The sequence below is a fragment of the Eufriesea mexicana genome, unplaced genomic scaffold (genome assembly GCF_001483705.2).
Source record: "Eufriesea mexicana isolate 0111107269 unplaced genomic scaffold, ASM148370v2 scaffold307, whole genome shotgun sequence".
Taxonomy (NCBI): domain Eukaryota; kingdom Metazoa; phylum Arthropoda; class Insecta; order Hymenoptera; family Apidae; genus Eufriesea; species Eufriesea mexicana.
In genome coordinates, this window is record NW_016908458.1 from 564184 (window position 1) to 590518 (window position 26335).

The window sequence follows — 26335 nt, forward strand, 5'->3', positions numbered from 1 at the left end:
CTTCCACGACACATTTCGGGGTCTTCTGCTTTCGGCTAATTTCCTCTCAACTTTCACTCGTGTTGAACAACCTTTTCCTTCACTGTTTCGTCTTTCCCGGATTTTTACAGTCGTTGGAATTGAAAATACAGAGACCTCGATATATACGGAGTTTCAAGATTATTTAATGGGGTACACACCGCGATGACTTATAATTATTATTATACTTTTGTATCTTATACTGAGCGTTTAACTTCGTTTAATTAAATAAGTAAATGAATAAATATGGAAATACAAAAGTACCGTAATGTCAAAATTGGACACTGAGAATTTTTTCTAATATATAATATCAATCGTATATTTATAAATGTGAATAAGGGGTAGTGCCTCACTCCATTAGACGATCACTAGCTTATAAATTAATATTGTGGCGTGGTCAACTTTTCTCCGTTCAACCCCCATTTTCAGAAATAATTTACTCGTTACCCCATCAATTTGACATTTCCTTCTTCCATTTGACATCTTGAATTTTATTTCATAATTTGTATAAAAAAAAAAAATGAAAATATCGAAATATCGAGAAATCGAAAGAGCAAAACATCGAAGCGAAATTCCCCTGCGCAAAGTTAATTCGAATACCCGGAATCGGGGAAGTAGAAATAATTGGTCGCCAAAAGGTTCGAGCCCCTCGAATTCCATGGCCATACGACTGGTATCGCTGGCGATTATTATGCATTAGAAACGTACGTCATGGCTCACGCACCGTGAGCATCGACACGATCAAGTTCCGCCTAAAGCGTCTGTCCTATAGCTCCGATTCAAACTCAACCATTAGTCGCGAGGTAGCTGTTATATGTATCTGGGCCTAATGAGATTTCCATGTAGTGCGAATGAATTGCTCCGGATGCGTCCGTACATAGATAACCATAGTACATAAAGAGACACGTTATATACGCCGGATCATTTCTGCGTGCTTACCGCGATGCCTTTGTGCTTCATTAGCGTGATTACTTTTAAATTACTTACGAAGAGTTAATAACTGTACGCTAGTTGGGAAGTTGCAGCAAGTACTTTAAAATTACAACCATGTCAGTTCGCGAAGTTGATAAACTCGGTGGAGGGGGTGAAGGTGGTGGACGGGGGTTAGCCGGGTTGAAAGCGGCGGAAAGGGGGTGGCTGGTGGAAGATAAGTTTCCGAAGCGACTAGAGCTCACGATTTTTAGTTGGATCGTTGACGTTAAGGATCGCCTACGTTGGACGAAGTTAAACGTTACGTCCCGAATGAAGTTTGCATTGTAACGTAAAAAAATTAACTTTGGCAACGACAAAGTACGTCGTTTAAGGCAGCAACGTTGCGCACCACTTTATGACAAGCTTTTGCAGCAAAAAATATTGCGTTCTAGGAAATTCAGTAAAAAATCGGACTTAAGGGATTTTTTGGAAAAACATTGTGTCATATACGATATATGTATTTATTTATTTATCATTTATCAGCACCCTGCTCGTGTTACCATGGAAATATTGACAAAACGTATACTGTTACCCAATTTTATTTCTATCGATATAGAAATAGAAAATGCTAGGGGATTATTAGATAAATGTCTATGATTCTTTTATCCTTTTTTCAAAATTAATATATGACCTCTTTCGTTTCAAGAAGCTCTCTATTGTAAAAATGAACTAGAATGCGCTAATAAAGGGGCAAAAGCTAATAAGCTGACTATACTAATTCAGCAATAAGTCCATTGGTATATACAAAAATGAGAATGGATGATATTGCAAAATGTGTAAGAGAGATATTAAAATAGAGAAGTATATAAGAAGTACACTATAACATAGATGGAGACATGACAGATATCGTATGACAGCAAATGACAGTTTATATCATATTCTGTGTATAAAAACGTTTTATATATATGTATATATATATACATTTCTATTACACATTTGCTCCTAATAGAAATGTAAAAATACATATATATAAATATATACAATGTACATAATTTACTAGGAAATGTCTGAATCGCAAAAAAATATGAATAACAGAAAATTTTTCAAGCAAAAATTGCTTAATATCAGATGCTACACTATACCACTATACTATATGAAATTTTGGTGGGCTTGGAAAATTTAACAAATGCTACGTTTGGATGTTTAAATTAAAAATTCGTCTACGTCATCTATATACAAAATAAATTACATACTCCATGTGTATATACACGTTGAAGAAATTATTATGGGAAATTATAATATTCTAATTTTTGTATTATTTTATAATATCTGTTTTTATTACATGACATTTTTGTTTCATTTTTATCTGTAAGGCACACTTGTGAAATATGTGGAAAGAAATGTGAGATAATCTGTAAATATATTTAAAGATATTTCTTTTTTTTGTTTTCTTTTTCAGACTTTAAACGATCCTATGTATTTATCGGGCGAGGATTCGTAATAGAAAATAATTGTTACAAGTTGGGTTCCTTCGCGAATTCGCTTGATCGGAGTTTCCATTCGCTCGGATACAAATGGGTTCTTAATTATCCTTAATTCGCACCAAATCGAGCCTGCAAGCGTGACGAGCAGCGCGACGCGGCCCGGTGTCATTAACGAAATAATGGGAATTAATTTTGATTAGTGCTTCGTTTCGGCAAATCAATCGCGCTCTCGGGAAAGCGATTCAATTCCGCCATTATGGATTCCGATGAACAGACCACGCGCATGCAATAATTTAATTCTGAAGTGTGGCCTTTCTGACAATATTTGCACACGCTTATAAAATCACCGTTTCCCCGACATTAACATTTATGAAGATTTTCTATAACCTTGATTCTACGTGACGAATTAAAAATTTATTTCATTCTTCGAATAGTTCATCCAGACGAATCCTCATCGCTCAAAAATGCAGATATATTTCGATAAAAATTAAATATTAAATAAATAACACCAAGATTATTGTTATATTTATTCTTGCAATTATTATGATTGTTATTGAATACTATGATTCAACATGACCTACAATAATTAGACACCTTTCCCTTCGTTCTGTGAAAACTATAAGTCCTTCGAATCTTACTTCTCGAACACCCTGTATATAACACTGATGAAGATGTGCTATACAGCAGCCATTCCAAGGACTTGTTGCAGCTTTCGTTTGAAGTTCTTTGAAGTATCCAACGAAACGTTGAAAATGTTAATTTTATTCGTATAACTGTCGTAAATGTAGAAGTGCTATTTATAGGATTACATATGCTTAGATCACTCAATTTCTTAATTGTTTAAAACGTTCATAGAAATCTATAAAATCCAAGAACGAAATATAAGAAAGTATTTTTATTTAATAATTTAAATTAAAAAATATGGCGAAGAATTTAGGGGTTCAACTGTAAGCATTACACAATTTCATTTATTTCTAAAGAGAAGAAGAAAATAGTCTACCATCTTCAATTCGATTATATAAACCTGAGTAATTTTCCCTGTATTAATTATCCTATGTATTAAGATATCGGTATCGATATTATAATATCGATTCCACAATTGCGTGAATCCTGTATCTAACTATTAAAACCCATTATAATTTGAAACTTCAAAAAAGTGGACAAGAATCGTTTTCGATAGAAATTCTTCAATTAGTGCTCGATGTTAAGCGTGTCTAAACGTTGTTAAATCTGTCACAAATTCCACACGAAATTCTAAATATCGTTTTATTTCCCTCGATACCTCTTTCATCTTCACTCCACGTTGATGTCCTTGTCTATCCTCCAGTACATACTATATTCGTCTCACTCGTTTTTCGCAAACTAATTATAATAATACAGAATACGCAAGACGGCGGTAGAATGAGACTTCAATAGGAAGCCAATAATCCGTTACATGATAATACGATTAGTGGAAGCGAAGAGATTCATCCAAATAAAAGTTTAACAATGGCGGCCTTCCGGAGTAGCGTTTCCTCAAAGGTTAATTAAATTTCGATTGTAAACCTTGTTAGAGCCGATTTACGAGCGCAGTTCGATGTAAGGACAAATAAAGGCGAACGAGATCAGGCGAACGAGATGTTTGATCAATTTATAAGGAAGCGCGTGTATCTTTGTGCGGCCGAAGACGGATGAATTCGAAAAGGTGCTTAAACGAGACGTCGGGCCGTTTGCTTTTCCAAGCTCCAGGCCCATGGACGCTACGGATGAGGTAATTATACAATAACGACGGTCGACGTAGCCGGTTCGTGTATCCGTAATATAAGAGAAAAATAGATTCGCCGTGTACGGAGCTCGTGCTTCGCAAAGCGATTCTATAAAGCAGAAAAAGCGGGAAAATACACGATTCTACGTACATGAAATTGAGTTTAAAAATGTTTGATGTTGATTGTAGGTAATTCAATCAGAGCGTAGCGAGTAATGAGACGGAAGCGGGGCTAAAACCCAGCTCGCTTGGGCAAATGCTCGTCGACCACCCTCCGTTGCCCCTCGTGCCGCGCTTCTTTCTCCTTCCCTCGGCCAGAACTGCCGATTCCACTCTGCTCGTTGCGTGTCTTCATCCCCTCGATTCCCGACTTTCTGCTAGCAAATTCGTTCGTACCGTGAATATGAATTAAGTTGATACGATTTGGACAATCTAGTAGACGGTTTGCAGGAGAAGGTAACCAAGAGCCATTATATCGAAGCAAATCGTCCGGTGGTGATTTTCCCTAAAGTGGATCAGTGTGCATCGCGTCGGAAGGGAACCGGTATAATACGTGTATACCGCGTTTCGCGAGCTATCTCGCGCGGCGATTTTAATAATGGCCGAAAGCATGTTACCGAAATCATTTTTCCGCTAAATAAATCCGGCCGGTCGTTCAAGGGTGGAAAGTCCGTAATTAAAATAAACGACGTGAAAGACTGCCACGCGGAGGGTTTTACTGTCTCCTAATGAAAAGCCTCGTCAACCGTCCCCGATGTAGTTTTGCTACAGGTGCGGAATAATTTTCACCGTTTCCGTGACACGGACACGGACGGAAAAAAACCGACCCGTTGGGACACTATTCAGGAATTTCGCCGTGTAACTAGCCATTGTTTTCCATGGTCGAAACTCTGAAGCGGTGGGTAACGTTAGACCAACGGAATCGCGGTCTCGCAACCCGTGCGCGGTGAGGACAGAGAAAGAAGATGGCGCGTGCAGCGATCCGTGCGCGAATCCGCCGCGTGGCGGCGCAACGTTGTTACGGACCGACACGTTGTTTACGAGTTCGTACATGTGGAACGATAAAGGGATTCCGATATGCGGGTACGAAGCATAGTACACTTCTAGTTTGGTCAGAATGAACCAATTCGCTTCAATTTCGTTACTACGGTCTCCACGGTTTATACTAGTCCTCATTGTAAGTACATTAATTATAAAATAACAGGTAACCCGTGACGATAACTGGTAAATATTCCATATCCATCAGTTCGATTGTCTGCTAGATTTTGCAAACTCGTAAACGACGTTAAACGCGTGTTTTATGCGACAACTTGTTCGTGCTCGGCATAACTGGCTGGAGTTTGCACCGGGGAAGGAAATTTACACGTTCGAGAATAAGATACAAACTGTGACCGAAGTAAAGATTTACGCATATTTTAAACATCGTACTACGCTACGAACTTTACATCGTTGGGTCATAAATATATGAGCAGCGTTGTAACGAAAACTCTTTGTCGCTGATATAATGTAACTGTAAATTAGGAACATAGCACGATGAATAGTATCTTTGTGTGGATACGTGTGTATTGCGTGTGTGTTACGATGAAAGGAAGGAGATTACGGGTTTGGACTGAGCGTCGAAATATTATTAATACAGCATTGGACGAGATAGGAGACCATCATCGAAAGTTAATGAACCTTTCTGTCCTGCAAGGACGGCGGACGGACGTTTTGAAAATGGCGCATTCCACTCTTGGTGACTGACAGCCCTCCAATCACCGGGATGACAGTCGACTCATAGGAACCCGTTTACTCGCACGAATAGATATTCTCGCATTTTTACTTTGCAGGAATTTCAATTTTTCCCAATCGTACGGGGGCATTTTCCGAAATCGAACGGACGTCAAGCCTTTTCTGACTCGCGGTTCGGCGAATATCGATATCTCTGAGATTTTTATCCCTCTATCTATAGCGATCCACGACATCGCTCTTTCACCAGCGTTTACGATCAGTTCAACCTGCTTTACGAGCGTTCGACTTCTTACCCCTTTCAGTCCCCTTAACGACTGTCCATTCCATGTCGACCACGCTCTGTTCCCCACCGCGTCTCTTGTATCAATTCTTCGTTCCTCCTATGCTCGTTTTATTTTATTTCTTACGGAGAAAGCCAACGCGAGGAAGAGACGTATCGCTTTCTTTTATAGACGATACGATTGACTCGAATTTCAATCATCAGATGAGTGCTGTCTAGTTTAGATGGCTCTAGAGGTTAAGGAACTACGTAGATGGCGACACTTGTCGTTAGATTTAACGATTCCAGATTCATCGTTCGAAATTTCGATCCTGTGTCAATATTCTCGATCATCTTACGCTTTTAAGATATTAACACGATGCGTGCCACGTGTACCATTTGTGGTACACGCAGACATATTTATTTAATGTGCTGAAAACATGTTTTATGACAAACTGAATTCTGTAAAATATATTTCCACTAAAATAACGAGGCATTATACAAAATTCAGTATAAAACAAAGCACATAAATTTGTTTAATTGTTATATATAAAATAGTTATTAATTACATGTAATGGTGGAATTTTTTAAAACAAGGGATGCATAAAAATGGCTTATTCGATCACTACTCTTCTAGTTCTTTCTACTAATCGAAAATTTTTGAACTGATTGACTTTTACAGTTGAACTGATCGCAGCGCCACGTGTACTATGAATGGAACAGAGTGTGATAATTATTGTAAATAAGCTAATTACTTATGGATTGATGATGTAATGGCATATTGTGTGATAATATGTCAATTTTTATATATAATATATACCAATTAATGGAACGTGTTAAGTTATTTCAGTGTATTGTTGATAATTCTAAAAGTAGAATTTCAATTTACTTAATACTGCCTAACACTGCATAATTTATTTATGTTTTTTCTAATACTTTGCTACGGTTTGCATTATAAATTATTTATATTTAATCTTTTTCACCTTACTGGCACCAGTATGACGGTATTATTAATCCGCAACATAACTTTTGGTTTTATTTTGATGAATAAAGCTGGATTCAAAAAATTGTCGAGGTGCAAGGACTTATTTTAGATCAGACTGAAATATTATTTCGACTTTGATTTCGGTGCAATTTGAAAATGGAATCGACATACAAATCTATCGTTACCAATTTATTTCTTCTTTTGTCTCCTTTTTTTATGGTACGTAGATGTGACACCATCTGCTATTATTTCACGGGTTTTATTTTTATACGTTACACATTTTATCCTTCGGGTGGAAGCGAGATGAAATCAAGATCGATAAGATCGATGTTTCATTTTTATACCAAGGGTAACATTGCCACCTGTACCATTTTGCGTAACGATATACGCTGGCGAGCGTTCTTTTCGGTGGCACGGGGATCTTCGCGCAGATGTGGGGGTAGTAAAATATTATGGTTTGCCCATGGTCATAAACGTAATCGATCGTAGCTGGTTGTACGACCACTATCGGATCACAAATCAAAGAATTTCCATGAGCCTAAAAATCATACCCTCCGTGAAAGTATAACCTTTGCCATCGGTGTGCCCATACCGGCGTCTTATGATCGCTTTCTTTTTACGGCTGACCATATAATTACCATTCAGTGTCCACAGGAACTACACCGACAACGGTACGATACAGTCCTTGCCTTTTATCGCTGCTCGATGCGCGGTTTAAACAGCCGTACAATCCGCGTAACGTTTGCACCTTAAATCGCCGAACCCATAGGTCTGTGGGGGTCCTCCCCCACGGTCGTGACGTTTTAACGTCAGCTAGTTACAGGTATCCCTCTGTGACGGCGTAGGTAGAAGAGACAATATGAAAATGAAGGGATGCGTTTCGTCCCGGGCCTGCTAGCGGACTCATCAGTAAGGCTACCCTAGCAGGCCCTGCCTTAGACACTGGGATATTATTATCGGGAAGTTATATATTGTTACAATTCGTATTCCTTATTCTTCAGGTTCGATCGCTAGATTACCGAAGAATTCTAAACGTCAGAATAGATTTTCCTTCTAAAATGGTTGACAGCAGTCTCTGAACTTTGATGGAGGACGTTACTTTTATAGTCAATAGCCGACTGTTATTTAAACTGAACATTCTGGGAGGTGCTGGATTGTTCTGCACTGAAGTTACGATCCACTCCTCTTGGCCGAATACCGGGTGGATATGATCTCGTGACAATATGTTGGAACTGGAGGTTTTCCGAGGAACTGCGAGAAAGTCCTCAAAGTCGGAATCCACCTAGCGGTGAGGGTGAGAATGATGTTCGCTACAGGCCCTCCAAGCACCACCATAGAGAACCTCGTCGTGCTACCTTTAATACATGCAAATAACGTCGGATCAAAGGGAACGAGACTTTTTCTTTGGACAGTCGCGATTGTTCAGAATCGTTCCTCCTCCACCCTTCATAAAGTCCAAAGCACTGCAGATAGGCGGTGGCATGGGAACAAAGAAAGCGGCTCGGTTGTTATTCCCGTACAGCTGAACTTAATTCCGTAACTCGATCGGCCGTACCGGATAAAACGTATCCACGGTTCCACGCGGTAAACCCCATTACCTTCTTGAACGACCGCGGTTCCTCTTCAGGACTGAGTTACTGAGAGACCCAAGAGAGAAAGTGGAGGAGCGAAGGGAAGACGGCAAAAGGTAAAGTAGGCGGAAGAACAAGGCCATGGGAGAACGGGACAGAAGCCTAACAAAGAGAAGACCAAGGAGGACCAGCGACGAGCGAAAGGACCAAAGGATGGTGGAATCCGTAGGAAACGAAACGAAACGAAACGGAGAAAAAGAGGTTAGCCTGAGACAGACCTGGCGGGCAAAGAATGGCGGGCAGCGCAGAAAATGAAATCCTTTTTAGCCAACCGGCAGCCCCTTTCCAGCGTAAAGGAAGGTTCGCCTCATCTACGGTACGACATCGGCATCGGATTAGCGTAAAATCGAAGGGCGCTGACTTGGTCGCTCGTAAATTGGCTACAAAGTTTGGAGAGAAGGCAGAGGCGGCAGTGCCGCCGTTCGCTGTACCAGTGGCGACGATGGTGGTGGTGTTGGCGAAGCACAAAGGGAATCGATTCCCGGTGAATCGCGATCCACGCTCCGGCTAGCTCTCTTGCTCCCGTGCGCCATTTTGTCTTCCCGAATCTGTGACCATCAGCATGCAAAGTGGATAAAGTTTCTAGACTACACTTTCCGTCGCCCTTTCTTTACCCGCTTCCGATTCCTATACCTGGCCTCGCGCCACCATCGCCGCCACTACTGCCGACTCCAGCCCGCTATCACCGCCGGCGTCCTTATTCCTTCGTCTCGTTTCGGTTCGTTCCTATTCCAGATTGTTTCTCGGCACCTCGAATCCTCGTTCTCCCCGAACAGTTCTTCCGTCCGTGTCTTCTCACATTTTTCCACCCCCTCCGTCGCACTCAGGCGACTCGGGCTTCTCTCGTCTGCGCGAGACCTAGCTCGGGGCTAGGACCGGTTTCGCAGTACCGGTGTATCGATGCAGGACACCGCCGATTTCAAGCGTATCCGGAGAACAGAGCGAATTCCAGCTCTACGTTTCGTCGAATACGAAATTGCTTATGTGTCAGAAACAATCCGCCGGAGTGTGGATATAAGTGTCCCGGATTCAATTCCAAGATGTACTTTCGCAACCTGGCGGATGTCTTGTAATTGAGCAAATATCGCGTTCGGCTTCAATGACACAGTAAATGAAATTGCGAGGATGGCATTTTTCCTTCGCTAGTTCCTTCAACCCCGATAGCCGGATATCGATCAGCTTTAAGTTGTTATTTGCTCTTGCTTTCACCGATAAACACGAAGAAGTGAGTAAGGTCAGTATGTAAATTAATTTCTGGAAGGTAACTCTCGATTTCGAGAAGCCTTACAGGTAGAAGTGTGTTAGAATTTCTAAGCAATCGAGTTAGGAAATTGGACACTTTTCAGGATGGACGGCTTTAACACTAGGTTTACGAACGCTATCTGTATACCTACTTTTAAAGACACCTGTCAAATTGACAAGTGAAGGAAACCACGTGCCTTTTTTTTAATAATTAGTTTAATTTAAAAACAATTATGTATTATACCAACAGTCTTAATATAAGTTAACTAAATCTGTTACCATCGTATAATTGGAGCAACCCTTCCGTCAAATTGACGGGTTTCGTAAATCTAGTGTTAAAGAGCTTGAGGATTATGTTCATTTATGGAGGGAAATGTAACGTCTGTATTCCTTCATTGCCTATATGCAGCAGAAATAGCAATTTTATGAAATTATGATAGTGTAAGTGGAAATGAGTGCTCTTCAGCTTTAACTCCATAGCTCTGAGAGCTACTACCACCTGATGCTGCGCTAGGTAAGTAGAATTATTATGAATTTAAAATCAAACACGTTTGTTAATATCTCTTCATTATTGATTTATGTACAGCATAAACAGCAATTCCACGAAATCACATTATTAGTAGAGATCAGTGCTGTAGTACGTAAACTCCACAAGTTGGAAAGCACCTCCTACTCTACCTGACGCTGCGCTAGGTGAGTACAGCCAATATGAATTCCCTATATCTTTCAATTTCAAAATAAAAATCATAATTTTCAAGATTTTAATTTAAAAAAGAAATCGAAATTCTTAGTTTTTAAACTTCACACGCCTAAATTATGAAGATAGTGGCAAATGTCCTGTCCCGAATTAATTTAACAAATTTTATTTTCGTTTAAATCTAATAAAAACTTAATCAAAATATAATATCACGCATTATAAGCGTTCAGAAAAATTTTCGAAGCTCTAAAAGCTTTGAAGTCCATGGACGTTGTATCACGTCTGCAGTCATTTCGTAGCATGACGTCAAACAACGTCTACAGGTGTGAAAGGGTTAATGGAAAAGAATGAAAACCTGTGTTTACGGGAAAACATACTTTACCAAAAAATTTAGATCAAAATGGCGAAGTTTCTTCTCGAAACCAGCATGGATTCACTGATGCATATAATTCCGCAATGCCAAAAACGCGATGTCGATATAATACTTTGACTGACTGTTTATTTTGTATAAAATATAACACGTTATAAATCTCGACGTAAAATGTTCTGAATAGATTCCAACGATAAGTCGAATGTTCCGCGTTTAATTCGTAAACGCGAATAAATCGAGAAACCGATTTGATTTTCCAAGTTTATTAAATAGGGCTCCGTATTTGCTGATGTATCATTACCTTCGGGTTATCATTACGATAAAATATCGAACGGCACTGCGCATCCAACAAACTATAATTTTATCGCTTAATAGGACACGCCAGTGGCCAATAATACGAATCCTTCAGTGATTTAAATCGACGTGAACTATTTTCGCGTAAGAAGGGAAAATAATTCGTATTGTTGGCTCGAATCACTATAGCTCTCATAGATCGTCCCTGTAACGCGGTACCAAAGGGTAAACAACGTTTGAAAGGATACCCCGTCGATTTTCTCGATTATTTCATTGACGTTCGTAAATTTTAAATATATCTGGCAATATAAATATTTCATTATCCTGGAAAAGTGTTGCACGAAATAACGTGTCCCATTGAGCGCGATTACTAGCGCGACGAAGTCGATTATACGTAATAATTCTTTCTCGGGGAGCATTGTTTTCACGCGAGCAAACCTATAGTATTCATTTTCGCATGATCACCTGTTGAAACGAATCTTTTATCGTCGCTAATTATCGCTTTATCACTTATCCACCGTGTACACGATTCTATCGTGCCGTATGCAATTTGATATCGGTTATCGTGACACTAATACGCGCGGCTAGATAGATGCGAGTTGAAGTTCAGATGTAACGTTCGAGCAACACGAGTTGCATGCTCGTGTGAAGACAAACAGTTGTACGTGAGCTGTCACATTATCAGTTACACGATGCGAATGAAACGACCCGGAACATTATGCTTAACAACGAATATATTAAGGGGAACGATTACAGCGGATAACTTGTCGCGATTTATCACGACAATGTGAATTAATATTCAGAAGAATAGACGCGTATACCTGTATATCTAAACGTTCGGCTAAACGGCGAATTAAACCGTGAATTACCGCGACACGAGGTGACAATAACGCGTGTTCGATGAAATTTCATCGATATAAAATGCGTACTTTCGCCTCGATCGTTCAGTGGCGCTATTATTATTATGAAAAAAAAAAAAAAAATTGAAAAGAGGGAATGAATAAATTCGCGATACGGAATGGAATACAAACAAGGGTGCGCGACGTGCAAAATTGTATTCCTAATTAAAAACAGGCGGGAAATAGTTTTTCTCGTTATGAAAATTTCACAGCTTCCACCGACCCATCCCCCGCCGTCCATCCCACGCCGTTCGAAATTCCTCACTTTGAGGAACAACGAATTAATTTATCACGCTGAAACTCCGGCGTCAATTAATATTTCCGCGAGTTTATTATAAATTTTACGAGGCTCGCACCATTCGTGGCTCCGGCGACGATCGGTTTAAAACGTAACGCGAGAAACGAGTTGCCGGTTGGAAAACACGCAGGACCCTGCTTCTGGCGCGAGCGCGTATCTCCCTATCGCGAGTGACATTCGCATCGTGATTCGAATTCCACGATTTTACAGGAGAGACGCACCCTTGCCGCGTTCGTGCAACGCGTCAAGTATTATCGCATCACCTGTCGGCACCTCGATGATGCACCGATGGCAATTCAGTTGGTACAGCCTGTACGCTTGTTACGATGATGCAGACTTCGTAGAAGGGTCGCGCGATGCGTAGAGGGCTGCGCGGACTGGATGCGCGTGGGAGCGCGGGCATGCGCGCGCAGCCACACGGCCAGTCGGGCCACCGGTATTCGCGCGTAATAACGCCATAATAGGGTCAATATATTAAGTCTGTTTCTCGACTGTTCGCAAGCAAACAAGCCGCACACAGCCTACGCACGAGCTTATAAGATGCAAAGACACGCCGATATTATTTATGTCGAGGGAATGCGGAATAAAGTACGTCGTTTCTGGAATATCGATTCCGTATTATTCTCACACGCTTGATATTCCTATGCTTTTAATACCTCGCACAAATTATGCTAGACACCCCTCGCACTATTACGATTATGCTCAACTATTAACGGGCGACATTTACTACGAGAGGAATAGGGTATTTCCGAAAGCGAGATTGGATATGAGTGTACGGCAAAAAAGAGATCTCTGATCGTTAGTTATTTATGGGAAAGAGAAGGGTCACCTTGACCTTTAATCCCCCTAGTTGATGGAATTTTGTTTATGAGTCAATAAGCTGTGGCCTATGGCGGAGATTACCTCGTGAGATTATTTATTATAATAAGGCTCGAAAAACAACGAATATATAAAATTCCGTCGACTTTTTGTTTATTCCTTAGGAGGCATGGCTATTATTATTTTATGGTAACCCATAAAAAGAATGTAACCGGTAGATTGAATCAATCCATTAATAAAATGACTGTCCATCCAAAATATATCTAGACTGATATTTCTGGACTTTCGGAAGCTTTTCTCGAAAAAGGGTCGCAAAATTCTCCATCTTAATTTTCTACGGATGTGGAATAAAGAAATCATTCCAAATAAAAGTTACTTAATTAAATTAGCCATATCTAAATACAAAAAATCCCAAGAACAATTACCAACCACCCTATAATTAAATAATTAATTATATAGAAAAGAGAGAAGTCGCTATTTGCGATTATTCCGCTGAAAATAGCCTGTAATACTATTCCTCTCACTTTATAGATCCACGTCAAATTAATCCACCACTCGATCACAATCACATCTAATTTTCTCAATCATCAGAAATCATTATACATCCGTGTATACTCGTGTGTCACGTATAAAACGAAAAATCGATAAGGATTAGAATCAAGTCCTATTCGATCACCTCTGCCAACAATCAGCTGGCAAATTCTAAAATTCCGAATATAAAATAAAATATAAAAACAGTGGAGCAAAAGGCAACGATTTAACCATATTACGAAACAGCTTACTTCTATCCATCGAATAATCTCTCATCTTGTATCTGGCTGACGAGTAGCGGGAGAAAGTGAAGGAAGAAACAGTGGGAAGAGAGATTGAAGTCGCTGAGGTGCAGGCAAAAGCTCTGGGCCAGTATATTACGATATCCGGAGCCCGATCGTGCCTCGAGACACGTTATTCAATTACGGACTAAGAGGTGCAGAGCGGATGGAGGGTAACTCGGACGAGCCATTTTCTCTTCAGTGTCCACTGGAGCCCAAGCTGGCTTCTATCAGGGCAGAATCATAGAAAGACAAAACCCTACCAGAATCTCACCCCGGTGCTCCTTCAGAAGAAGGAGCCGGTTGTACCGATTTGAAGGACAGCGGGAGCAGGACAGGGAACTGGACCAGATGGACAAGATTAGGCAATCGAGATGAGGGTTCGATATATTGAATTATGGAGTATGTGGCTCTGATTGAGACCAGCTTCGAGGCGTGGATTACACGGTAGCTGTCGTTAAGAAGATCCCTATCGTATCTTGGCTATCTGTCTTGCTCGATTCCGAAGAATTTCGAACCCCGTTAATTTCCACGAATCTTTCCAGGCTTGTTTCTAGGACCCCCGTATTTAGATCTACCGCGATGTCGCATGAGTCTAACCAATTATGACGCACGTTGATTGCAATGTTGGGGATGATTCGCTAAAATGGTGTACAAGAATCACCGGTTACCGAAGCCAGCAGGGGTTGGATAGCACTTTGGGAAGTCGTGCAGCGGTGTAGCGGGATTGATGTTAATAAATTCGAAGCGCGGAGAGGAAATTAAACAATCGGTATGTTCCGACACGTACATACGTACATAGGATTAGTACAAACCCCGTGTTTAAACAGAAGAGGGCCTGGTATGAGTATGGCGCAATATTGTCTCGATTCCCATAACGGAATAAACGGTGTCTGTATGTACACGGAACAGAGATATTTCCGATGTGGCGTCGATTAAACGTAGTTATAGAGCGGAGTTTGAGATTTCTCTTTTACTTTTTTTTTTTTTCACTCGTTTCCTTTTTCCATTTTTCTTTTTCCTTTTTTTTTTTAATTCCGGAGCAAACCAGTAACCGCCAAAATTTTATCCGTATTCCATCATTCGTCCGTTAATTGCCTTACCGCGCTATGGTTCAAAGTGAATATTTCCAATAAAGTGCGGACAATTTTTAGCCTGTATCGTCTGAAAAAGAGGTGCAAGGGGCGAGGGGGAAATGTATCCCGCGAAGTATCGATACCTGATGTAATTTCAAGCTAGCAGAGATTTCCGTACGATTTTTAATTCGCAAATAAGATGGGCATATGCGTTCATTAGTTGTTTCGTATTGGAAAAAGGTAAAGATGGAAAATTTACCAATTAACGTAATGATATCACTGTGCGTGCGTGTACATGTGTACACGTCGAAACGTTATGCTCCACGGAGGCAAGTATTTACGAAAATATTACTCGACGGTCTCCTCGTTGAGTGACGTTGCAATTAAACGCGAGTGAATTGTTTTTTTCATGAAACGAAGGTAAATATTATTTATCGACGAACAGGTAATTAATCTGACAAAGGTTCGACAAATAACGCCGGCACACTAAAAACATTTGCACGTTCTAAAGCAAACATGGTATGGTAAAACGTCGCAACTTCGACACGACCGAAATGGTTTTTGTGCCCTGACTAATAACAACTGACATCGTATCATAATATTTTTCAACTCATTTATGCACTCGCACGTTTACTATAATAATAAATTTTGCGAAAAGTAGAAAACGATTTATGTTTCTTTAATTAGCCCCGTATCGTTTTATAATATTCATATATATATATCATAAAATATCTTCTGAGATCCTTAAAGAAAATTTAATTTCAAAATGAATCCTGAGAAAACTTGGCTCTAGGCTCGATGTCGCATTTCGTATAGATGAAAATATAGTAAAACGTGTTAAAAATGATATTATAGTACAACCGAACTGCATTGTACAATAATATTCGTCTAAATACACGAATTGATAAAAGTTAATAAACAAAACAGTGATTTGCTAATTTTTGCGTATTTTTTAACTTCTGAGAGGCATAGATTGAAATTGGAAATATACTTTATAAAATTAAAAATTTGTTTCTTATATAAAATTTATTATTTCACTGTTCCTAGATGATCAAAATGTTATATAATATTTTCGACCTATTTTTAATCTTAATATATATTTCTCAGAGAATGAAAGATACATAAAAATTTGCAAATTGTTTTGCAAAAATTTGCACTGTTTTTCTCAACTCACATCATTGAAAGAATAAAACAAATTAACGTATAAAGCTTTCAATGTATTGCATGAAAGTTATACATACATATAACTATATATAAATCCTATAAATGTACTGTACAACTATATAAGTGAATATAAATATAAATTAGGAATAAAGTGAATATATTGTTCGCAAAATAAGTTGAGGGTGTTTATACGAAATTGTTATACAAACCCGTGATACGTACACAGATAGGCTGTCTACTTTATGGGACTTTAATGTGGTCATTCCATCAAAACCAAAGTTAACTCGTTGAGCGGGACCTTTGTCTTTGTTGGCCAAGTGTTTCCTGCAAGACGTAACGAGGAAAGCGACTTCTTCCAGTAGAAAGTGGCAAGTTTTAAAATCACCTTCCAATCGGATAAACGTAGAATTACTCTGATTTGCGCTGTGATTCCTCGCCGACACGGTCCTGCTCTTTCCCAACCCACAGGCCAAGGTCTGAGTAGCTAAGATGACAAAGTTTCCGCTACAGCAGCGCCCCTACCCAGAAACTGTTCCGTTATTTCTCCTCGCCAACTTATTTACCATGCGATCGAGATATAATCCACCTTCAATTTTCCTGATAATACCATTCGCGTCGCGTTTACTAATTTTTCTTTTTCACGTCTGGATTACCGTTAAGTTAATTGAACGTATCGATGAAATATGCATTTGTAAACGATGTTAATTAATATCTGGTAATACGTGGGCAAACAGAAACACGTACTCAAAGGTATCGATACACGGTGAAGCATAATGTTTCTGCAACGAATAGTAAAGATTGAAAATATCATACTAATCGAGTTGAAAATATACATCCATTTCTAATTACCATTTTTAATTTTTTTCTCTACTGATTTGCAAAATTGATATTTCAGAACTTATCGAAGTTACCTGAACACGAGTGTATGGGAAAAAAGAGTTCATTAAAATTCCACTTATCTCCATAGTCGATAAAAACTATGTTCAATAATGAAGTTCGATCTTTGGAAGAGGCTGAATGCATTAATAATTTCTCATGAATTGAATAGCAATACGTGAAGTAGGTCGTACGCGGTGTACATCGTTGCAGCTTAATATTATTAGGTAAACGTTTTCAATTGTTATGCAAACTTTGGCGAATGATCGCAAACTGCGTGAGCAGCCACGCATAACTTAAACAGTTGGGAACAGTGTGATTGAAACAGTCGGCAGCTGGGAATTTTGGTACTACGTAAACTCGACTGAAAAATAGCTGTTTGCTCTGGTTCACTTTCGCAATTTATCCTATAACAATAATATCCGGCCTATGGAAGTATTTGTTCCAGACAGAATTAATTAAAGATCATAAAACATTACACCATACGTGTCAAATTATCTTTGTGACTGATTGTACGTAAGTAGTAATATTTTAAAATTGGAGCATTAGACAGAAGGAATCAATTAATCCTTCTGCTGTTCAACAAAATTGAAATACTCGGTGAGAGAAATATTTCGAATTTTATATCATTCAATTTAATAAAATTTATTACGAAATGAATAAAGAAGTATAATATAATTTATATGTTGTATGTCGTATGAGAAAAACAGCGAGATCTCAGATGATGGTAGAACAGCGAAAGGATTAATTGATTCCTTCCATCTAATGTTCCAATTCACAGATATAATTCCAACATGTACAGTCGGACGCAAAAATATCTGAACTTGCATAACTCGAAACTCTTTGCAATTTAAATGAATTGATTTAATTCGACCCAAGAAAGAGTACTATATTATGCCAGTTAATAAAGCTATATTTAATCCTAAGTATTAATTATAGTTAATGAAAAGTGTTTTAAAACAAGGTCCAAAGTTTGCTACAGCGATGAAAGTGAGGATTGTACATTTTAATAACGAAATAAACGAAATTGGAAATCAGAAGGGGGCAGTATTAATAATAAATCGTCTGGACATAGAGGAGGAGAGGAAGATATTCTCGTATTTTTCGCTTTCGCCGAAAATCGAGCAAAGAAGAGGAAATCGAGCGTGATGTCGCATGGGCGTAGGCGCGAAATTATCCCGTCATTGCATAAATGCATAGGCTACGTGGAGAGGAAGTGGGACGTGGGTCGAGCACTTTGTCGTGTCCCCTAAAATATGGAGGCTCCGTCGCGTTTCCCTGGTCCTTCATGGATAAGAAGAGGAAGACTTCTTACATATTGCGTCGGCACTGCATAAATGCATGTTATTCATGCAGCGCATTCGTAGAGCTTATTTTTCTTTCTTTTTATCCTCTGTGGTTTCCCGTTTCCCCCCCTCCACCCCGCCCCCTCAACCGCGACCATTTTTGTCCTTTTCTTATTATATCGCCGTCTTTCGTTTCCCGTTTTTATACCATTCGCCTATAGCCTTTGTTTTCATATCCGCACTCGCCTTTTATCTCCCTCCCAACCCCACCCTTTCGCCACGTGAAGCATTGTGTACACGTTTTACGCAATCGTCGCGGTATAATTTATTAATTACATAACAGTTCGAGACCCATCCGTGCTTGTTCCTATTTGTAAAGGGACACGAATACCGGCCTCTTCACTCGAAATCGCGTGGACAAACCGCGGTCTGCACTTAAGCGATTGCTCGCGCCCATTGTGGCTTTTTCCAACGGAACGAAGATTCACCGCCCTGCAGAGCGCGCCACTAGTACTAGGAGCCGTGAATCCATTTTACTCCCGAGGCGGACTCCACATAATAGCCGTTAAGAAAAACATTACCGGTATATATCACAATTTGTTTCCGTCACTTGCACGTGGAAAACTATGAATACGACGACCTTATTTATTGGCATTAAACTGTACGTCCGTTTGAGAAATGGGAGTTAATTAAAACTGAAATTCAAGTTTGCCGCCTCCCCCCCCAACACCACCCACCGACAGCCCGAGGGTGAAGTTATAGAACTCTTCTAGAAACGATGATATTAGATCAGTCGAAAGTTTTACCATTTAATTAGGTGGAATTTCATTTGCTCACAACAAATGAGAATTTCCGTAATCAATGCGAAAGTCCTTCGGGTATTTCGCGTACACGTTGTTACGTAAAGTAATTGTGTTTTCAAAATTCTGCAAGTGCCTCGAAGTTTCCCTTTATTAAGTTCGCGACAACGTGCATGTACGAAGCACTGCCTGATACGACGATCTGAATTTTAAAAATGGCTAGTATCATGGGCCACTATTTATTAAAAGTTAATTAAAAATTATGCATGTACCGGTGTTGGAACGTCTTGTTGAGATAGAATGGATCGAAATTATGTTAACGAAGCGGATACATGCTGTCTAATGAGAAATTAGTTTAAAGTTTATGCATGCCGCTACCCAACTACCCTTACGATAAGTGAGCAGGAATAAAAAATACATTTTACAAGAGAGCAACAAGTATCAAACCAGAAGCAACGATATAAAATTTATACCACGATATAAAGACGATTTCTTTACATTATTATAATTCATGCACCAACCCTATCTGAAAAAAGGATGAAAATTTAAGAGAAAAATACATTATTAATTATCTCTTTCTCCACGTATAACAATGAAATTACAAATTTCCTTGTTAATAAAATTTGTCAACAGCAGAATTAAAAGAGATTGAATTCAAACACACAGTATATAATGCTTCGAATAAAATTAATGCAAAGTGGACTAAAATAATTATTTATTATATTATAGTAATTCAGCTAGAATTACTATTGGTAATCATTTTAATATTAAATATTTATTATTAAATAGATGGTAATAATTTAATAATAAATAAATAATAATTTGAAAATATTGCTTACCTATTTCTAATTATATTATTATACGGGAATAATTTATAAGAATAAAATGATTTTGAAACTTATGCAATCTCGAAAGATATACTGAAATACTTGTATTTAAGAAAGCGAATTAATTAATTTTTAAGAGTATAATAATTTGCGGATAGTAACGTACACAAAATATATAATACATAGGCGTAGAATAATTCATCCCACGCGTAGAAAACTAAAATCCGTATGCAGGTGGGACTATCGCAGAGCAGGGGTGTATACACACGCGTGAAGGGGGCAGAGCGCTCCCCGAACGGAGATCAAATTAGATATTGGTATAGGCGCGTTATTGCGGGCTCGAATTCGGCGAACGAGATATCGAGGATTGCTTGTTCGAAGGGGAAGAGTTAGGATAGCCCCGTGATCCTTAGAGCGAACACGAAGGGGTTGGAGCCGATCGAGGGGAGGTCGCACGCGACGAGAGGGTGCTCTGCTCCGGAAAATGACCTGTCACTCGCGACACGTCCCTTCTTCACCCCCTTCATGTTCCGCTACGGAACGCTCGGTTCTCCTTTACCTTCTATCGGCTCCCTTTTTTCTTTTTATTTCTCTACCCCGATCTCGTCCTCTCTATCTTTCGCCTTTTTATTCAAATCTTCGTGTCATCTAAGAATCAAGCGACATTCATCCGTTGCATCGCGACTGGAATTTAAGGATTGGGGAAAGCGGCTTTTGGACCTCGTCTCATTTTAAATTGCGACGTCACTGGTAATTACACGTTCACGCCGGCGCTGCAATTCGTGTTTCTTTCCAACGGTCGACGCGCGCAGAGCAGCCACATAGATATAACATTTAAGTGAGAGCCACCGGTGGTACACGCCGGTATGAACGAGTTATTCGAACAAGAGTTGAATTTTAGATCGTCAGAAAAGTGATTTGATATAAATTTCGATATGCCGACAACTTCTTTGTAGAACGCTTGTAATAAAAATATAATCGTATAGAGCCGTCCCTGAACTTACGCGGCGTATCCGTTCCACGTTCGTTTCCGGGGAATGAAAATGGCGTAAACAAAGTCCATCAGTAATGAGGTCATGCTAGCCGTTCGCCCGGCACGTCTCAACGTTTCGGCTCTGTTTTCATTTCTGCCGCTAGCCCCAACCGATGTCCTCCGGCAACTGATTGTTTATAAAACTCTTGCCGAGCTAACGTGGTCTGTCGTAAATTAAGATCGCGTATAAAAACTACCGTGTAAATTGTGTTCTCATTTACCTCGTAAAGAGGAAACTCGCGTAAAGAAAGCACTGCGTAAATTGAGGGAGCGCTGTATTATATTACGTTGAAACACCGAGTTTACGCAATACTCAAATGATTATGTCTTCGAAAGAATTATTTCTGCAAGTGAAAGAGTTTCGATGCTTTTTGTTCGATAATGATAATATTCATTAAATAAAAGATACGTTGGTTATGTAGGACACGAGTGCTTCATTATTTTACCACACATGCATATAATAACGTATTAAATTATTAACAATTATTCAAATTTAATGATTTGTCATGTAAAATTACTACATTTTCAGAAGATTTCAGTAATATTACGTCACAAAATAGTCATAAAATGTACTACGAAAACATTTTCGTAAAGGATTGGAGCAAGTTACGTAACGAATATAATATTAATTTCGAATGCCGTGTATTGGACGCCATGATGGATAAAGATCACGATAAGAGAAAATTCCGCCATTAATTTTTCGCAAATATGTTCGCTATAGAAACATATTTAATCTTGTCAAAATTGTATACAAAGTGTTTCAAATATTTACTACTCTCGAAGGAAAACAATACATAATAAAACTCCAAAAGCATCTCGCAAATAAAACGCAAGCATATATAAAATCGTTCGTTTGACGGTTACGTATATTTCGCCATTGACGTTGCACACGTACCGAATAACGGTCATGTTAAAAGTTCGAAAAAGATATGCTCCAAAATTTCTGTAAAATTCGCACATACCTGGGGGACTAATAGCACTTTTCAAAACATTCCACTCCATGTCGATGCTCGTGGGTCACAAATGTCACACAAACTAAAGTTCGAAAACGAAATGATTGTCAAATTCACCGAAACACACCCCAACGCGACGTGAACTAACGAACTGGATCGCGATCAGGCTCGTTGTATTAACTCCTCCTGACTAGTTCGCTATAAGCTATTGCCTACTCTCGAAAGTTCCACGCTAACGTCGACGCTATTCGCGAGCCGATCGCGACCAATAGCGTGGACGCACGGTGAGACGATCGTATGACGTGTTTCGCCGACGAATAGCGTGCGAGATCGACGATTCTACCTAAGTCAAACCGTTCGTGTCGTATATTCGCATCGTATAACCGGGATGAACATACACGTTGTCTCTGTTACGCGAGTTTGCACGAATATTACATCATGCACGTTGAGCGCGCGTTCGAAAGTTTTCTTAAGATACACGGCTACCGTCGTTCGTCGCGAAGGTGTTGAGAGGTTTGCAATACCGGTCGCGGGGAAAAAAGTGTGGTGAAGTGAGCAAGCACTGGTAAAAGGCGTTACAGGCGTTACGTATGTATGCTCGTTTATGAAGTTCACCCGCTGACGTACATACACCTTATTACACGCTGAAACTTAACCTCAAGGTACAAAGTCGAACGTTGACAGCCAGCGAGCAGGCAGTAAAACGAGTAAGTTTTTAATTATTTTTTGGAACACGAGAGATTGCGTCAGCCTGTGGCAGACATCTTGGTCGTTTACGATGATACACGAAAAATGCCGGGAAACGTCGAACGACTTTTTAATGCTTATTGTATGAAGACGCGAAATATTCGTTTGAAGTTACGGGAATTAATATTTACGAGTTCATTCGAATTAAAGGCTATTATTTGTAGGAAATAAATTGTCGATCGACGTTAATTAATTTAATTCATTTTATATCGATGATTGCTCCTCGGACAATCGTTCTTTCACCGCCATGTTAATTTGCAATAACGAATAAGAAGGACACGATACGTATACGTGTATACATATATACATATATACATAAACGTGTATACGTATACACATATTCTTGGCTTCAAGTTACTGTATGAAATCATTAACGATAATAAGTAAAAATTTAGTCGTGTCTGTAATTTATATGTTAATATAGAAGTTTATTTATTCATTTCATTTATTTTTGAAATTTATTTAACGAGTGGATAGAATAAAGGGGACGTCACACATAATAATATGTATTTAAAAAGTTAGCGGAAATACATTCCGTCGGTAAAATTGTTATGAAAACAATAATTATTTATAATTAAACTGAACCATCTAAATTAATACATTATATTTTTTCTCTTTTTCTTTTTTAATTAGAATTTTTCTCATGTTAATCCTGTTGAGAGTTTTTATATTTTTTGCATTAAGTGTTTGTTGTTTCTTTTTCAATTTATGTGTGCTTATTATTATAGGAACGTTTCTCCTTTCACATATCTTTTACCAGCGTTCAAGACTGTAAAACGGTACATATAATTATTGGAATAAAAATCGCTGTATCTCATTTTTAGTAAAACAATGCAGTTATTATACAACATGTTAGATTTTTTTTTCAACTTCCCGATAATTTCTTAAAATTTTAATTTCATTATAAATCCGTACTGAAGTTGCAGCAAGATTTCGGTCTTTATCATCTTAAGTCAACGCACATAAATTGAAAAGTTGAGTAGATTATTAAAGTAAGTTTAGAAAGGGATTATGAAAATCGGTTTAATTGTGATGGGAAAGAAAACTGAAGATCAATTGCGGCTCATTAATATGCAGTGAAGACGCAAAGTAATAATAAACGGCCTTCTTGTTGATTGCCCTGAAGGTAAACGAAGTGACGTCCTATATTATTCTGATTAAGGTCCTCTCAGATACGAAGTTATCGTCACAGAAATGGAAAGATCAGGAAAGTACAATAATGTTTGCCACAGCTGACAGTTAACCTCCAAACAATTTTTTTTAATAATACCATTGGAATCTTCCAATAAAGAATTTTATAATGTAAAAACATTTTCAGATATTATTTTAAAAAAGATTTACAAATTCATAATTCGCGTCTAATTAAAAAATATGTGACAATTTTGAATATAGAAATATAATACAATTAATATTTTATTATACAGACATATTTTTTCCAAATTATAATATAAATCTTAATTATTTATTAAACACGTTAATAGCAATTAATAGTCACATCTTTTTATGTGATATTCCATAGAAAATTCTTTGTAAAGTTTATTTTCGAATTTACAATGAATTTGCGAATCCTTTTGTGATAAATAAACTTACAGAAATGTAATTTTTGTCCCTATCTTTTTTTTAAAATTCTATAGGAAATAAAAAATAGACGTGAAAAATTTCCAAAGAGGAAAATATAAAATTCAGAAATTTATTTGTATTACATTGTCCAGAAGTCGGTATTTTTAGCATTTTTATAGTTTTATTAATATAATATTGACACTTTTAATTTATAACAAATAATTCTAACTAGCTTGTGATTATATGTTCTAAATTAGAAATATTGCTTTGTGTCACAAAAAAATTTGACACTGCTTATTGGCCAATCCAATAAATAGAAATTTACAAAAAAATAGGGTTAATCAATTTAGCTTCTGAAAAATTGATATTTTAACAACAATGTAGTATTTTATTCGTTAATAAAATTAGTCTATTGCAAATAAAATCATGCAGGACCTGTATACAGAACATTAACACAATCATCGTAAATTATTGAAGCATAAAGTGGTAGATACACGTTTCACAACCAGTGTTACCCATCCTGCAACGGTGCTTGGAAGAATTGATCACAGGAATTTCACACAACTAAATATACTTTACTTACGACCATCAATTTTAGCTTACATTAAGAAAAGGGATAACTATATGAACGTTATGCTTCACGGGGTCGATGATCCTCGACCTCTTCCAGATATTGGAATATGCTGTAGCTGTCAACTTTCGCCTGAATAATAAACTTTCTTTCGTCCCCGTAAAATTTAAATTGCTTGCTATCGAAGACGCTGTTCTTTATTCAACAGTGTCGCCGATCGACGTCCTAACATCACGAAATAGGAGACAAATCGAAATGAAGGAAGAAAAGAGAGTCTTCGTCTGCGAAATCCCATCGTGAATATCGAAGCAGACACAGATAGTTGAAGTACGGATATTTTTATTATATCCAGCTGTGTAAGGAAACTTATTACGAGAGAGGCGCGAGAAAGTTCCAGATTACACAAGGCATTTACTTTTATTAGCCATTTTCAAGTCAAGTGAATTTTTAAACTATCACTTTGTAAGCAAGAATATATTTTTTCTATTACAATGAAACTAAAATGTGCTTCTTGATATGATTTTAATTGCGTGCAGATATAAATATATAGTCCAGTCAGTACAATACCCTAGAAATATTATATTTTTGAAAAATTATTTAGATGAGAAGCTAGGAATGTAATTATTTTTCATCTGTCAGCCATTAATGTTTTTACAGGTATCAACAGAAATTTTTATTCAAAATTCAAATTTGAAATATACAAAATTCTTCTTTTTGTCTAGTTTTCCATAATATGATCACGACATTCAGTTAGATTTCTACATTTTCTCTTTTACCTCTTTTATTTTTCTTTTTTTTTTAATTACTAAGTCACGAATATTCAAATTTTTATATTGCGAGGTGTCAAGAAAGGCTAGCTGACGTATGTTAGAATTCGACAAAATATCAGACTTAACTTTGATATATATTATTTTTTGTTAATTAATTGTATTTTAATTTGAATATATAATAATATATTAGTCAATATATATTAGCGTGTATTATTTAAAATTTAAGCAATTATTTCACAATGTAAAATATAAAAGTAAGGTATAAAGGAATATAGAGGGGATGAGAAAACATAAAACCGTAAAATTAAAACATAACCTATCAATGTGATTGATTTCAACGAGAGGTCGATTTGGAGTTGCTTCTCTGTCGATAAAGTCGGACGCATTTCGATCTATAATCTCATCATAAAGGATGTCAACACACTCGAATATATTTCGATCTAATACTAACAAAACGGTCATCAACACTTCGATGAC

At 38.1% G+C, this 26335-nt stretch overlaps 1 protein-coding gene across 2 annotated transcripts in view; it reads right to left on the reverse strand.

Moving 5' to 3' along the window:
- bru3 (CUGBP Elav-like family member bruno 3) overlaps positions 1-22366 on the reverse strand; it is a 552999-nt gene extending 530633 nt beyond the window's left edge. For both annotated transcript variants that reach the window (XM_017911632.1, XM_017911631.1), the window contains exon 1: positions 22220-22366. The gene's annotated coding sequence lies outside the window, so the exon portion shown is untranslated. The remainder of the gene's footprint in view (positions 1-22219) is intronic.
- Between the last annotated feature and the right edge of the window lie 3969 nt (positions 22367-26335).